The sequence below is a fragment of the Pinus tabuliformis genome, chromosome 5_1 (genome assembly GCF_031772625.1).
Source record: "Pinus tabuliformis cultivar Carrire ecotype Pingquan chromosome 5_1, CPIR1, whole genome shotgun sequence".
In the NCBI taxonomy this organism is placed as follows: Eukaryota; Viridiplantae; Streptophyta; class Pinopsida; order Pinales; family Pinaceae; genus Pinus; species Pinus tabuliformis.
The window spans coordinates 790,713,876-790,730,432 of NC_142305.1; the positions used below are offsets into that span (position 1 = coordinate 790,713,876).

The 16,557-nt window shown below is 37.8% G+C and overlaps 1 protein-coding gene across 1 annotated transcript in view; it reads right to left on the reverse strand.

Moving 5' to 3' along the window:
* CLPR4 (CLP protease R subunit 4) overlaps positions 1 to 16,557 on the reverse strand; it is a 240,182-nt gene that overhangs the window by 166,539 nt on the left and 57,086 nt on the right. The gene's annotated exons all lie outside the window — the stretch shown is intronic.

Consider the following 16,557-nt stretch of genomic DNA (forward strand, 5'->3'; position numbering starts at 1 on the left):
CCTGCCTGCATAGTGTCCTCTAGCTCTTCTTTTTGCTTAAGAAAGATTGTTGGCTTGTGATCAAGTGGAAGACATCTTCAACAAATGATCCAATGGGAGATATGCCTCATAGAACAATTGTTCATGTGTGACTCATCAAGGTTTTCATAGGGCTCTTCACGGATAGCTCCTGCAAGAATGGTCAAGAATCACAAGCTCCCCCTAATGGTATGCATGGTCTTCTTTTTGGCAGAATTTCATCATCAAAACTTGGAATATTATTTCTGTCGATGACGCATCTATCAACAACATGTGTTAATGCCTTGAGTGTCCAAGACACCTTCTGATTCAATTTGCTTCCTTCTCCATATTTGTGTCACTTTCTTTTCTTGCTTGGTAGTGATGTTTTTAGCTTGTTTAGGGACCCAAGTCAAATTACAATTATGAGCCATATGTCGAATTTTATGACATCTAAAGCATTCCATCTTGTTCATGAATGAAGAATCATGACTTCTTTTTGCAAAGTTGCTTCTAGGGAGCTGATGTGGACCATTATATTTGTCCTTGTGGTATGCCCTCCAATCCTTTGCCATATGCCCAAAGTTCGTACAAGAATAGCAATAACCAAAAAATATACTTTGGTACCTGGAGGATGGAGATTGCCTTGATGTACTTCTAAAGTCATATTGTATTGGGATCCTTTGATCAAATTTATTGCCTCTTGCATTCTTAACACCATCTGCATATCTTCTTGGAGTAGGGTTTCTTCCAAAATCAATTTGACTTTTTTCCTTGCTTTTGCTGGAACTGGGGACATCAATATTTCTTCCAAGCTTCTTCACATCCTTGTTGTTTGAAGCATTAGGGTTTGCATCATTACTATTTGAGGGTTCACCTGCATAACCAAGACCCGATTTATCAAGAGGAGATCTTTGATGACTTAGGATGTCATCTAGGGTTTGAGATCTCTTTAGACTCTTGTTCAAATAACCAATTTATTTCCATAGGAGATCAATTTCTTCTTTCATCATCTTGCATTCTTCATCCTTCTTTTGCTAAATGGTTCTCCATTTCTTCCTTCATCTTGGTTGCTTCACATGATTGGGCCTTAAGTGAGGTGATATCTGATTTTAATTTGAAGATCTCTTCATCCTTTTCTTCTAGTTGGCATGTCATGGCATTTCTTTCCTTTTCTGCTTCATCGAATTGTCCTTATAGGAGTGTCAAAGCTTTCATCACCTTTTCAGCTCCTTGTGCTTGTTTCTTTGCTTCTTCTAGTTGAGATTTAAGGGAGGAGACCTCTTCCTTGTATTGACCAATTTTCGTTTCAAGTTTGTTCAAGTCTTCATGTCTTTGTTCAAGATGGCTTGACAAAGTGTCTTCCCTTTTCTTTGCTTTATCCAATTGATTTGTTATGGATATGACTTCTTCATGATGCCTTTTTTTGTTTTGATGAAACTCCTCCTTAAGCTTGGTGAGTTCCTCATCTCTTTCTTGTACTTGAAGCTTAAAGAGATAAACTTCCTTCCTTGTCTTGTTATAGTCACCATCTTGTACTAGCTTCTTAAGCTCCTCATTTTCCTTATTCAATCTGCTTATTTCTTTTAGCGCAACATCAAGTTTTGCCTTGAGATCTTCTTGGAGGTCTTTTTCATTTTCTTCATCTTCTAGGTCTTCCTTGGCCTTGATGTCTTCATTCTTGTTTTCAACTTCCTTAATGGGTTCTAGATTTGCTTCTTGCTTTCCATCATCTTCTTGATTAGAGGTCATAGTCAATGCTCTTTTTGAGTCAAGATCTTAAAGTTTGTCCCACATATCTTTTGTTGATGAACATTTTTCCACTATGGCCTTTATAGGATTTGGTAGCCCACTCAAAATTGTTTTCATTGCTATTGCATTATGCACATTGGATTCTTCTTCTTCTATTGTGCTTCCAGTAACCACTGATTCCCAGACTTCAAATCCTTGAGCCACTAAGAAATTCTTCATTCATGCCTTCCATATTTCAAATTCAAAGTTTCCATTGAACAATGGAGCTTTCCCAACTTGATTATTCATTGAGGAGGTGACATCTTCGACGGGTTTGCAAACCTTCTTCCTTGACTTTTCCATTTGTGTTCTAAGGATCTACCTTCAAGTTGTTAGGATATGAGTGAAGGTATTGGCTCTAATACCATTTGTTGGGAATCACGATTGTCGTTAGACCAAAACCTATAGGTGTTAGTCAAAGATCGCATCGCTAGAGATAAGAATCCACGAGAGGCGGTTAGTCCATGTCACGAAACACACAGGGAGCATTGATTTATCCAATGTCCAACAATCTTGGTCTCATAGTGTAGGTCACAAGTTCGATACACACCCAACTCGCATTGAGGCGTAGATTGTTGGACATTGGATAAACCAACGCTCCCCGTGTGTTTCACGACATGGACTAACCGCCTCTTGTGGATCCTTATCTCTAGCAACGCGATCATTGACTAACACCTACGGGTTTTTGTTTAACGGCAATCGTGATTCCCAACATCTGCCCCTCAATTTAGGTCGTCTTGTCCAGTTTGAGGCCGGCTTGGTGGAGGAGGTCTAATTGACCTATTTTACAATAGAATAAATTTCTTCTTTGACAAATAGAGACCAAGAAGGGTCTTTTACAATATGACATGGACAAGGACACTTGACATAAACCCTAGAAGCCTTCAATGGAGGCTTTGACCTAAAAACAATTGACCCAAGCATGCAACCCATGCTTTAATAAGTCAATTTCTTTCTTTTGACAATGTATTACATCAAGACTCAAATACAATTATGAAGACTGACACTAGTTACATTCTTCAACAAGGCATTCCTGAAATAGGTTAAGTATGTAAATGAAATTCTATAAGAGATTTCAGATGATGGACTATAAACAATGGCTACACTTATGATACGCCACATGAAGTTATCAACAAATTTCAGTTTGGTTCATCCATATGTACAAATAGTTGATATATTCTCCCATGTACTTAGTAAATACCAAACTTGATATTTGTTTTGTGATAACCAGATTGAGCCAATATATGGTTGAGTCAAAGTAGATTCACTAAGTTGCTGCAAAACATGTGCTCTATTACTTGAATGGCGCAGTGCATCATGGTTTGATGTATGTAGGAGGTGATGATTTGAAGCTGCATAGTTTTATGGATTCTGACTTACCGAAAATGTAGCTGGCAAAAAGAGTACTTCAAGGCTCTGTTTCAATTTTCGTTTAGGTATGATAACCTATATAAATAGGAAGTAGGCAACAATGGCACTTAGTTTAGTAGAGGCAAAGTATATGGAAGCCAACTCTGCTAATTGTGAGGTCATCTTGCTTCACAAGATATCAAAGTTGACCAATCAAACGTTGGAGCCTACAATGATTTACTTTGATAATTAGAGTTGCATCAAGCTCTTTGAGAATCTAGTATTTCATTATCATTCCAAGCACACTGATATCCGATACCATTTCATCGAGGGCACCCAGAATATGTTCCTTCAAATTTGCAAGTTGTTGATATTTTGACAAAGCTCGTAGATAAGGGAAAGTTTGAGATGCTGCAAGAGAAGCTCGTGTTGGTTGAGAACACTTCACAAAGAGGAAATATTAGAGTATCTACCTATTGCTCTGAAAGTTCCTCCTAGCACACCTATAGTAGTGTGGCAATAGGTGAAGAGCACAAGTGTTTAAGGATCCAACAATGAAGGCACATGCATGCATACTCCAACCATAGATAGATGTGTTATTTCTATCTTCAATTCAGTTCAGTTCAGTTCAGTTCAATTCTAAATTAGAATTACATGTAAATCTGATTTTAGCTAGGGCGCATTATTCTAGAGGTGAAGCACTCTATTATAAGCATCTTCTACATGTACCTTGGGCACACTTCCCTAGAATAAGATTAGAGTTTCATTCATTTTAATAGGGAACAATAGTAGAGGTACACCTGTTGTTTGTATTGTTCATTTGTGTTGATGTCAGTACTTCTAAAATAGTGTACGTTGTTTTTAGATCTAGCCTGCAAAAGAAATTTTCAGAGTCCCTTAAGTTTTTCAACTCTCTAGGGTTCATAGTTTGCAACTATGTTTGCCATCAACTAAAATTTTAACAAGGGCCAACATGTATGTGCACATTTGACTCGGCCAACTAAGGGAAATCAAAAGTTATATTACCAATATTGCAAGTAGTGAATCGACTGCTGCAGGAAGCCATGTATTACTTGTAGTGAGTCCACTGCAACAATAAGGAGGCCAACCTAGAAACATGTATTACTTGTAGTGAGTCCACTGCAACAATAAGGAAACCAACCTAGAAAAGGAGTTGGCTTCATTTGTAAGAATAACCCTATTTCTGTTGCCAGAGATTATTAATTTTGTGAAAATTCTGTAAGGGTATATGTTTGGGCTTGGAAAGATTTTTCAGAACATAAACTTTTTATCAATTTTTAGTGTGAGTTTCATGAAGTTAGTTCGATTTAAAAATAGAGACTGTAGAAATAAATTTATGAGTTTAAGAAGGGTCCAGGGAGACTGTGTTTTGGAACAAGGGTACACTTGTAGTTAAGCTTTTAGTATGTGGGACAACAATAGGGATTTCAATTAGATTTGTATGGCACATTGAAACCTTTAAGAAAATGGCTAATCTATCCCATATTATGTTGGAAGGCAATGAGAGGTTTAACAGTGAAAAACTTACCACATGGAAATAGACAATGCTCGGACTTTTCAATACAAGTGCCTTCACAAAATTTTCTTGGGAATCTAGGTTGCGAAGTACAAAAGATGAGGATGCTCAAGTTTAGAATGATACAAGAAATCAAGAGCTTGTGATGTTCATCAAGCTCTTCGTAATTAATCACATATTGACTGAAGTGCAAGACATTTGATAATGCCTTCAATATTTGGGGGTGTTTGAAAAACATGCATGAGACATCAGATAAAGATAGAATGTTTTGCTTGAAGAATTTGTTGTTTTCAATAAGATGAAGGAATATGAATCTCTTTGGTGTTGGAAATATGGTAGCCATGCACGGTATTTCCATCTTGTAAATAAATAGAAATTTTAAATTTAAAGTCGACCTCCTATTGTTCAAGTTGGTTGGGCCCCTTAGAGGCACCCATTCGACCCCCTTCAAAAATAAGACCTTTCCTCCTCATTTGGGACATCGAATTGTGATGTGATGGTCTCTGATCCAACGAAGTTAGAAGCAAAAGAAGGGGGTCGAAAATCAGAAAGGGGGGCTTGGCACTTGATCTTGTTCTTGGTTATTGGTTTGGCTATTATGTATTGATGAAATTTGAACTCTCTCTTTCATAAGGAAAGACTTTTGGGTTTTCCCCTTGTGGGTTTTGCCCTGGCCTCTGTTAGAAAATCAGAAAGGCAAAAAGATTTTCTTTAGTTGATACTTACTTGTGATATCTTTGAATTCTTTGTATCTTACTTATGTTCTTCTTTTATCTTAGTTCATCAAGTAATTATCAAAAACAAAATATGAAGATCAAAGACACCAAATGTAGGTGGACAGCCAGGGCTAAAACCCCTATATAGGGGAAAACCCAATCAAGAACTCTTCCTTCAGTAATTCAAATTGAGATTGACCAAGACCCTAGACCAACAAACCTTCCTCCAGCAAGTCAGCCTTTCAAGATGATATAGTAGTCTCTTCTTATCCAACAGCTTCAACTCAGCAACAATCCAATAATTTGATTTCCCAATTGCAGAATTTCGACCACCAGCAGCCAAATTTCGGCCTCCCAGTTACTGCAGAGTTTCAACCCCCTTCCAGCAGCTTCACACGTGTGGGAAAGAGAGAGAAAATTTCGACTTTTATGCTTGAGAAAGACCTCCTTCTTTGTTATCCTTCTTCTCCTTCTTCCTTGAAATTCGCACTTTTTCTAAGCCCAAAAACTGCAAATCAAACTTGTTGAGTGTGTGTGTTAAATGAGGTCGAGTTGTTGCCTTTATATAATGATTCTCCTGCCCAGTTTTAGGCCGACTTGTAAAGTTTTGAGGCCGACTTGGTGGAGGAGGCCTAGAAGACTTATTTTAATATAAAATAAATTTCTCTCTTGACAAATAATTCCCAATAAGGGTTTCTTACAATATGACATGGACAAGGACACTTGACATAAACCTTAGAAGCCTGCAATGGAGGCTTTGACCTAAAAATAATTGACCCAAGCATGAAATCTATGCTTCAATAAGTCAACTTTAATAATAATAAAATTTCATTTTCTTTCTTTTTACAAATACATTATATTGTGACTTAAATACATTTATGAAGACCGAACCTAGTTACATTCTTCAACAACCTCAAGCCTAATTTCTTTGTCTCTTGTCTCATTGTTTCATGGTTATTTTCTATTGCTCTTTCATGTTCAATGGTTGAAATTTTCTTCTGTATAATTGCTTAATGATATTAAATGTTATTGATTCTAACTGATCATTGGAAGTAGTCATCTGTTGAAGGAAATTGTTTTTCTAGTTTATGTAAACCCTAGAAAAATCAACATGGTATCAGAGCTATAATTGGATGGGAGAGCAAATTTGTAGCTCCTATGCAAGGTCATCATCTCTGATGGAACTCTGTGGGTAATTCGAGATGCAAGAAAGGCAGAATCTCTGACTAAGAATTTTCTTTAAGAGGACATGCTGTCACCCAGATTGTACAAGCACCGCGACAACCGCTCAGGGCGGGGGTTGTCACTTTGATCCCCGCCCACTCTGTTCTAACAGTCTCCCAACTGTAGGCTATGGGGGGTAGTCCCTATGGAATGAGGTGAAGGAAAACGAGTTGGGAAACAACTCATTTGGGAGACACAGATGAATGGCCTAGCTACTCGGTTAAAATTAGCAAGACTTATGGATTTAATTAGATTTAGAGATTATACCAGTGCCTTATGGAGTAACAATTCTTGCTTATTTAAACAAAGTAACCGAATGGACAGCTGTTGCTTAATATGATAGACTAACCTATATGAGATGCAACTCCTAAGAACTAGGTGTGATGCAAGGGTGTTGGTTAATTTTAGATTAAATGTCTAGTCTAAGTTGAACCTCTCCCTTAACTGTTTTGAGAAACAGTCTTCAGAGTAGGTTGTGAGATGGAAGCCAATGGGAAGCAGGTAGTGGCCTGATTAACGATACCTCCCGTTGTGTTCCAACCACCCAGTGCCTCTGGCACTGCAGAGACTATGGCTCTGACAACTGCAACGTCACAGTGTTAACCACTAAGAAGGGTTGAATCCCTCAAGCTAATTGGAAAAGGGTTTCCCTGGGAGTCTATCAACCAAGCTTATGCTTGGAGGTAAGTTATTGATGCAAACTAAATCCTAGGATGCTTGAGCAATGATTATGAGTGAAATTATCTTGAGTTAAGATTAGTTTGTGTTATTTAAGTATTTAATGTGAATTATCTTGTAGCAAGGCAACGTTGCACGAAGCGGGGACATTTTTTGGAAGCAGATTCGCGGAAGCATCATTTCCCAAAATTCTAGCAAGCGAAGCGTCTCGGAAGCGTCTACTATATATATATATATATATATATATATGTTCAAAAAAACATCCAAAATACCAAATTAGTTATACAAAACATGAAAACATGCATATTTTTACATAAATCAAGATAGATATGGCATCCATTGTACATCATGATTAATTATTCCAGGATCAACCATCTAGAATCTAGATTCCTCTTCTCTTGTCTAGCCCTTGCCTCTACTTCGTTTCTCTAGGGATATTAGTCAACATTGCCCAATTTTGATCAAATGGCCTAATCCAAGCCTTATAATATGATAGAGAAAGCTTAACATGTCTGATCAATGATTTCGACTTGAGTAAAGGGTACAATTTTGTTAAGTCCATGACAAAGGAGTTCAACAATCAACAACACCAACACTAGAGTACATATAGGGCTCAATGCTCCTAATTAAATGTCAATCACATGCCCTCATGCATGATATAATCCAATGAAACGCCACAATCCCATTAATCCTGAACACTTTAAGTCTGTTGAATTTTGAATGGGATATGAAATTCTATTTTCTCCATATGAAGTCTGATGAGGTTGGAACCACTCTCAAAGATCTTGAGTCATTTCATGGTAATGTTAAAAGGTTAAATTAAAGGATGAAAATGAAAGATAAAGGAGAATGTCACTTTTACTTTAAGAATTTAACATTACCATTAGGGAGCATCTAGGAAGAGTCTAGGGAGCATCAAGGGGCACCTTGAGACTATTCGAAAAACATGGTTCCTCACATAACAGTTCGAAATTTCCAAAAAAAACAAAAAAAGCCCCATGGAACCGTGTGAACCATCCACCTTTTTTCAGATCCGCTCGCAATTCGTTGCAGATACACGCCCGAAACTCCACAGATCCGCAATTGATCCTTTTCGAATATGCAAATCGGGCAACCGGAACCACAGATCGGGCCCCAACAGATCCTATTTTCCAAGAATCGCCAAAAATTGGCAAAACCGCAGATCTGATTTTCGGATCCGCAATTCCGTCGAAGGATTGGTGGCGGATCCGTATGGAACGCAGTTCTGCCTCCTGATCCTTGGGGGTGGGGGCAGTTCCTGCAACTATGAGCAAGAGTGTTTAACAATGATTAGATAACAATCTTAAACAAGATAAGCGTTTAAAGATACAAGTGCAAGCTTCAACAATAGATTAATCCACAAGATGCTTAAACAATTCTTGACAAGAACTTAGAGCAATTTATCCACTTATCAATTAGCCACAAAGTTATAAGATGCCAATCACAATTACCAAAGATATTTCCAAACAAGATTATGTGTGATCTTATTACTTAATGCCAATTATTAAGAGAAACTCAACCGAATTCACAAGATACCAATATGCCCAAGAGACTTATCACCAAGATGATTTATGATTTAAGTGCTTTAGTGAGTGAGCCTATTAGATGTGAAATATGAATTCTTATAGCACATAAAATCACAAGAAAAACACAATGTTAGCCACTTCCAGAATGTAAATGCTAAGAACATGTAACAACAAGATATAGAACTATGAAAACACTTATGCACTTTATGTTCAAATGATCCTTTTATGAGCATTAAGTGATTATTATGACAGCAGCAAGTAAATTCGCTTTAGATATCAAATTCAAAGTGTATATGCTTGTCCAATGTCATAAAGAGAAACCCAACTACCAAAATAAACTTAGCCAACTCAAGAATCAGATGTATTAGCCCTCTTAAGATGTATTTTGCCACTGTTATATCATATATGAAATGTTAATTACAGCAGTAAGGAAAGTGCATGGATAGTGAGCTATTAATGCTTGAACCAATGCCAAATTTAACCCAAAACTTGGAAAAATGTACCAAAATTGAAAAATCAAGTTTTTAGGGCTTTTAGAGTGTGTTATTCAGAAAATTTCAGAACTGATTCAATGTTTTATGCAGAAAATTCCAGCAAACAAAACTTTAGATCTAGGCTAGATCCTTGATGCCCAAGTGGCCAAAATTTAGGAAAATTCAAATTTTGCAATTTTAAGTTATTTTGACCAATTTAAATGTGATTTTAGGGCTTATGATATCACTGTTATAAACTGAAAATTACAGCAATAATAAAATAGTGAAAATTAGGGTTTAGAGAGCAAACCCTAGGCCCAAGGCCTTGAAGATCCCTTGGTCAAAATTTGTTGAAACTTTCGGATCAAGTTGCCCCCTGAAAAACAGATTCTTTAAGGCCAAAAACCTACAAAACCACCAAGTATTCAGTCAAGAAAAATCAGAGATAAATTTAGGGAAGATTAGAGTCAAGGAGGGCCAACATTAGGCCTAATAGGGCTAGCGCTAAGGGCTAAGGGGGCTAGGAGGCTGAGGAAAGGGTAAATGAGGAAGAAAAAGGCCAAGAAAAGTCAACGTTGGAGGGAGAAAGGCCTACAAGGCTAGATGGCTAGGGTTTGAGGGCAAGCGGCGAGAAAGGCTCAAAAGGGAGATCAAAAGCCAAGAGGAGAGGAAAAGGGCAAGGAAAAGCCCTAAAGGGATGTGGCTAGGTCCTTAGGGACTTAAAAGCCCACGACAAGCCCTATAGGGCTGCCATCTAGGGTGAAGAAGGGGGGTCGAGGCCCTTAAATGCTACGTCCTACCTCCAAGAGGTCGAAAACACTAGAGTTGGGCCTTCTTAGGTTGAAGCAGGGGGAAAAGAGGAGACGCTGGCCTAGGAGAGCTGGATTTGGGCCCGAGAGGACTAAAACTCGAAACCCTTGCTTCAGAAGAACTTTTCTCTTCCAGATCTAAATTCTCCTGCAAATTTTCCAATAGTTGGCCCTGCAAAATTTCTAGAGACTAGATCTTACCCTCAAGGGCCCAGATCTAGCTCTACTTCAGCTTCTTATTTTGGCTTCACCTTCAAAAATGGAAATAAAATGCCCAAAACCCCAAATATATACAAAATCTCAAAACCCCAAAAACATAATTAGCAAAAATAATGTACAAAAATATACAAAGGTTTTGAAAAATAAAATTTTGAGAAATAAAATTTTTATGGATATTTTCTTTGATAAATGGCTAAAATATACTTTAGAAACCCAATGCACACTATAGCCTTAGCGAAGATTAAATCCACCACATAAATATTCAGGATCCAAGCAAAGTTGATCCCTTCCCACAGTTTGTGAACTTGGAGACCAAGGACTGAAGTACCTGCAAACACTATGTATTTATCTCAAGAAAATTTGTTAATCATATGGCGAATCAAATCACCTAAGATTAGCCCAAAACTATCAATTAAATGATTTTAACTCCATCTAATGAAAAAAATAGATCTTACCATTGATCAGCACAACATACGAAAGCCTGTAGTCAGTACATACCACAAATCAATGAACATGGAACACCTTGAATTGCACCCCAAAGTCTTTATTATGATAGAAATAAAAATTCTCAACATGACAATAGTGTTACATAAAAGCTTCAGCAACAATTTCTTAGCTAGAAATCAGATGGCTAAATACTCAAATGACTCTCTAATTTATAGATAAATCCTCCAAGTGGAAAATAACAGCTAATTTGCTTAATCCTTGTCAAAATAATCTTGGTCATCGAAAAATACTTGATCATCTTTTAATTTTAGCCATTGAATTTTTATTTTTGAAGAATTTTCGAATTTATCATTTAATTCCATTTTTATTAGCTCAAAATTAATTATTTCAGGCTAATTTCCTCAAAAAATTGACTTTGACTTAACCACCAAGGTCCAAGGGTCCAATTTTTCTTGAAATATCCAATATTCCCTTAGTGGAGGACCTCCAAAATTTAATTATTTTAAGACCCACGAATTTTTCCACTTGGAGAATTTACCTTTCCTAAAAGATTGACTCTAATTAATTAGTTTTTTGGCTTAGGATTAATTATTTTTGCCAGAAAAATTAATTAATTGACACATGAGGGGATTTAATATTTTTTCCACCCTCTAATATTTTAACCATGGTGTCTAAATATGAGGGACAATGCATTAAAATATTTTTTACATAAGATTTTTTACAATTCAACCCTCAAAAGGGAAATACCCGTTCAGTTTAGACCCTCAAATTACACACCCAATCTGCGACACAATATAATCTAGTAGACCAAGTGATTTGTAATAAAATAATTTAGCCAACTAGGCTTAAATTATTCCCAAATCACTTTTACAGAAGACTCGACTAGAACACTAAAACTCACCTAAGACTTTTGACAAAGAATTCCACCCTAGCTTTGGGGTGATGTTGGAGGGAAAAATTGCGCCGACTATCCGTGTTTAGAAACACAGATGAATCAGTGAGACGAAAAACCTCCTAGGATGAAACTCTCACCAAAATAATAGGCTTACTAAAGTTGTTACATACATTCATAGTCTTACTAGCATCATTTACATTACATAACTTGTCGAAAGGGTTTACAATGACACATAAATTGTTGAAAGATGATCTGATTCCATTGAAAAAGTTGGTGCTTCTACTTCCTTGGAACATTAACAAAAACTATGCAACAGGGCCAAAGTTCAGCAAGGATCAAATCTCTAATCCATCCTTTGTTCTATGCGATGTAGGGAAGTATGATTGGAGGCCTAAATCCAAAGTTGATCATCTTATTCTTGTTGAAAATGAGAGCCAAATTATATAGCATTCTTCTGTGACACCTATTCATGCCTGTGACACCTATTCATGCAAAGGCCTATAATGCGAAGTTCTGTCGTCTTTGGTGATCCCAATCTCTGAGGTTTATTGAAGGGGTCCAAGGTTTGTTGCTCCTATGAAAGAGGACCGAAATTATGAGATTTATTGCTAGATCAAGGTCCCTCAAATCAAAGTTTTCTATATGGTATGAATACCTGTGATGTCGTTACTATCCTAATCCTAAGGTCTGAATTTTGTAATTGATCCAAAGCATGATCTAAGCCTTAGTAAAATTAAAAGTTTGTGTGTGAAGTTTGTATGCCTCTGTGAGGAAATTGAGCCATCTCTAATCACTGAGGTGACTGAGACCAAGTTGATTAATACGAAATATCTCTATGTCATCTCAATGATCCGAAGTGTCTTTGTGACAGATCTAGAGATCAAGTTTGGGCCCCTTTGTGGCATACAAAATATATCCTTGTGGCATCCAAATTATTGACAAGTTCGAGGAAGGTTTGAAGCTTGTAGATTTTTGTTATCTAAATTTATATACCTCTATGAAAAGAGAAGGTTTGAATCTCCCTCTGTGATACATAATTAATAGATCAAAAGGGTGACCAAGTTGTGTAAATGAGCTAGACTCATCGTTGACCAAGCAACTGTGATGTGATCTGAGCTTGTTACTGTGAATGTATTCTCTGTGGTTCATGTGAGCTTATATGTGTGAGCCTCTTTATGATGTATGTGAGCATTTTTTGTGGAATTGTTCTCCTATGGTCTGTGAGTTTCTCTGTATAATGTGTGAGCTTCTCTATGACACTTGGAACTCTGAGGCACAAATTCTTGTAGATTGATCTGAGATCTATGGTTAGTTTCACTATGAACATCTGAAGTCTAAGGTACATAGAGTGACCTTCCTCTATGATAATTCCGAACTCTATGGCATCCAAAGTCTATCTGAGCTCTCTCGAGTCTCTATGGTAAGGCATCTGAAATCTCTGAGGTAAGCATTGTCACTGGATTCTCTATTGTTATTTTTGCAAGTGCAAGATGATGGTTCGAGCTCCTTGTATTCAAGACAAAGCTTCATCTCTAGAACCGAAGCTTCATGGCAAATAAGTTACAATTAAGTGTTAGATGATCTAATTCAAAATTTGTGTACTAGTCTAGAGTCTGAAGATATCGTGCTTCACTCTAAGAAATGGAAATCTGAGATCCCTGACATGATATAAAAATTTAAGAGATGCAACCTAATCTCTATACCCGATATGGCACTTTCCCTAAATATATGTATTACTAAGGCACTATCTCTGTGGATATACAAGAGGCACTTTATCATTGTAAACAAGTTTGAATTATGATAGCAATCTGAGTTTTCATGAAAGAGATCTCTATGAACAAAATCAGAGGTTTGCCCTGGTTTCTGAGCTCTGTCCTATACATAGAAGAAGTATTGCTTTCAATACAAAAGTCAACCTAATAGTTATTTTTGTTCTCCAGATGTGAAGATCGAATTAGATATGTCTGAGTAATGAGTGGCACGCTGTAAGTCTGCAAATAAAGGAATAGTACATTGTTTTGGAATCTCAAGTATTGATCAAAGTCTGAAATAGGATTGCTAAATGTCTCTTATCCCAATTCTTGAAGACCTCAAGTCTCTTTTATATAAGGCCCGATCTATTGCAAGAGCACATGCTGCTAGAGTTTCTTGGTTTGAAGTTATGATGCCTCTCTAAAAATTTGCTAATATTGAAGAGAATCGAGCCCCTCATTAAAGTTAGGGTTTGAACTAGAAATCCCTAGGGTTTGTGGACAAGACCCTAGGACTAATAGCAAGAATGATGAAATTGGAAAAGAATGCAAGGATTAGTGGGTTTGTAAACCCTAGACTAAACTTGAAAAAAATTTAGGGCTTAGAGTCATAACCCTAGCTAAATAATTGATAACCCTAATGAAACAAAAAGGGTTGGAGAAGAAAGCCTAGGGCTCACAATTTTACTGCTTCCTCTTAAAAGAAGAAGAAACCCTAGCTCCTAGAAGATTTGACATCTTGATGATGAGGTTGATTTGCAAGTTGGATGCAAGAAGGCTAAAGATTAAGAGGGAGCTAACATGTTCTCAAAAGATAAGTATCTTGTATTTCTTTTATTTTTAAATTGTTATTGATGATGTGGAATCCTTGATGATGATGTGGACAAGGTTAACTCCTTGATATGGACTCCTTGATGATGTGGACTCCTTGATGAAGATGTGAACGAGATCAACTCCTTGATATGGACTCCTCGATGATGATGTGAATGAGGTCAACTCCTTAATGATGTGAACGAGGTTAACTCCTTGATGATGTGGACGAGGTTGACTAGATCTGAGAAGGATAAAATCAAGAGGGAGTCAACACTTTCTCAAGAGATAAGTACTTTCTTATTTGTTGTTTCATTATGAGTCTATTGTCTTTGTATATCTCGCTTGATTGTTTTTGTTCTTCCATGGCCTCCAAGTAAGGATTGCAGGTACATAATGAAGATTACCAAGGTGTGGCAATCGTTGGAAATGGATGGAAGAAGAAAGTGACAAGAAGACTCATGATTGGATGAGATTTGCAATTAAAGGGAGCACATAAGATCAGCCTAATTGAAGCATGTTTTAATCTATGACGAAAGAAATTTGTTCCATGATGAAGATGGCTAGAAGTTTTGAAGAACGATGTTGATTTGAATATATATATATATTGATGATAACCCCGTGATTTTTCTGACAAGGGCTGAAGACTTATGTGTCCTATGTAAGGAGTTGTTTTCATAAAGAAATGAGAATGATGAAATTCTTGCTACAATTTGGCATAATGGATTGCGAGTCCTTGGACATCTCCATGATGAAAATTTGAAGAAGTTGCAAGATTGTTGCTGACTTGGTTGATTTTCTAATTGGCTCATTGAACACCCTGATGCATTGAATTGTTGACTCTATCTAGATTGGACATATTTTGGGTGCTATGTCGGTCTAAATGACATTAATGTTCATGTTGCATGTAGCACGATTGAAGCTAGAAATGTAGTTGATTCGTGAAGCAGTTTGGCTTCCGAAGTTGTTTGTTGATCTATTTGATCCTGTGCTGGAATCAACCATGGTATACATGTATGTTGATGAGCAAGTTGATAATGTTTGCTTCTGTGTGAAACCACATATATATAGTTGGTTGATCAACATATTGTTGTCTATTGAAATATTTGATCAGGGGTTGGAATCCACCATGGATACCTCGCTGATGTTTCTGTGAGAAGCCTGAAATGGCTGAGAATCCCTTTGGAGAGGGAGCATTAATTGATAGCATCATCAATCTTCCTTAGGCTATGGTGTTAAAATTGGAAACTAGGGCCAAACTCCATGTGGGTCATCTTATTAATGGAAGCTGATATTTTTCTTGGATCCCTCTCATCGAGAGGTGTAGGATTGATCTAAAGATCATCCGATTCCTATAAGTATTCATGGAGATATGAATTTATTTGTGTTATGGGACAATTCATCAAGGCCGCCCAGCAACCAAATAAACCCCACTTGTGCTCAATGTTTTAGTATAAATAGAGGTGGCCTTCAAGTCATTTCAACACACTTGGGATCTCTTCCTCTCTACTTGTCTTTGGGTTTTAGTAGAAGGAGAGATTCTAAGGGATAACGCTGCCCTAATCCAGAGGGCAGAAGCCGGAACTGCCGAGAAAAGCCGGAACTGCTGGGAAAAGCCGGAATTGTCGAATTTCTGGAACTGCTGGGAAAAGCCGGAACTGTCGGGAATCGCCGGAATTGCCGGAACTGCCGGGAATAGCCGGAATTGCCGAAACTACCTGGACTGTCGGGAACTGTCGGAACTATCGGGAACAGCCGGAATTGCCGGAATTGTCGGAACTGCCGAGAATAGCCAGAACTGCATGGAAAACCCGAAATTGCCGGAACTACTGGGAAAATCCGGAACTGCCGAAACTGCCGGGAATAACCGGAACTGCCGTGAATAGCTAGAACTGTCGGGAAAAGCCGGAACTTCTGGGAATAGCTGGAATAGCAAGACCTGTCGGAACTGCCAGAATAGCGGGAATTGCCGAAACCGCCGGAATTGCCGAAACAGGCGGGAAAGCTAATGCAGAGGGCAGAAGTCGGAACTGCCGAGAACTGCCGGAACAGGCGAGAAAGCTGACACAGAGGGCAGAAGCCGGAACTGTCTTGAACAGCCGGAATTGCCGGAACTGTCGGAATCGTCGGAACTGCCGGAACAGCCAGAACATCTGTCTCCGAAGGAGAGCAGCATGCAAGGGACAACTAACTAACATTGGGACAGTTGTATGGTACTTAGCAGCAAATACACCAAGCATGCAATGTTACAGCTAGCATGCAAGGGACAGCTAGCATGCAACATCAAGCATGCAAAGGACAACAAGCATGCTA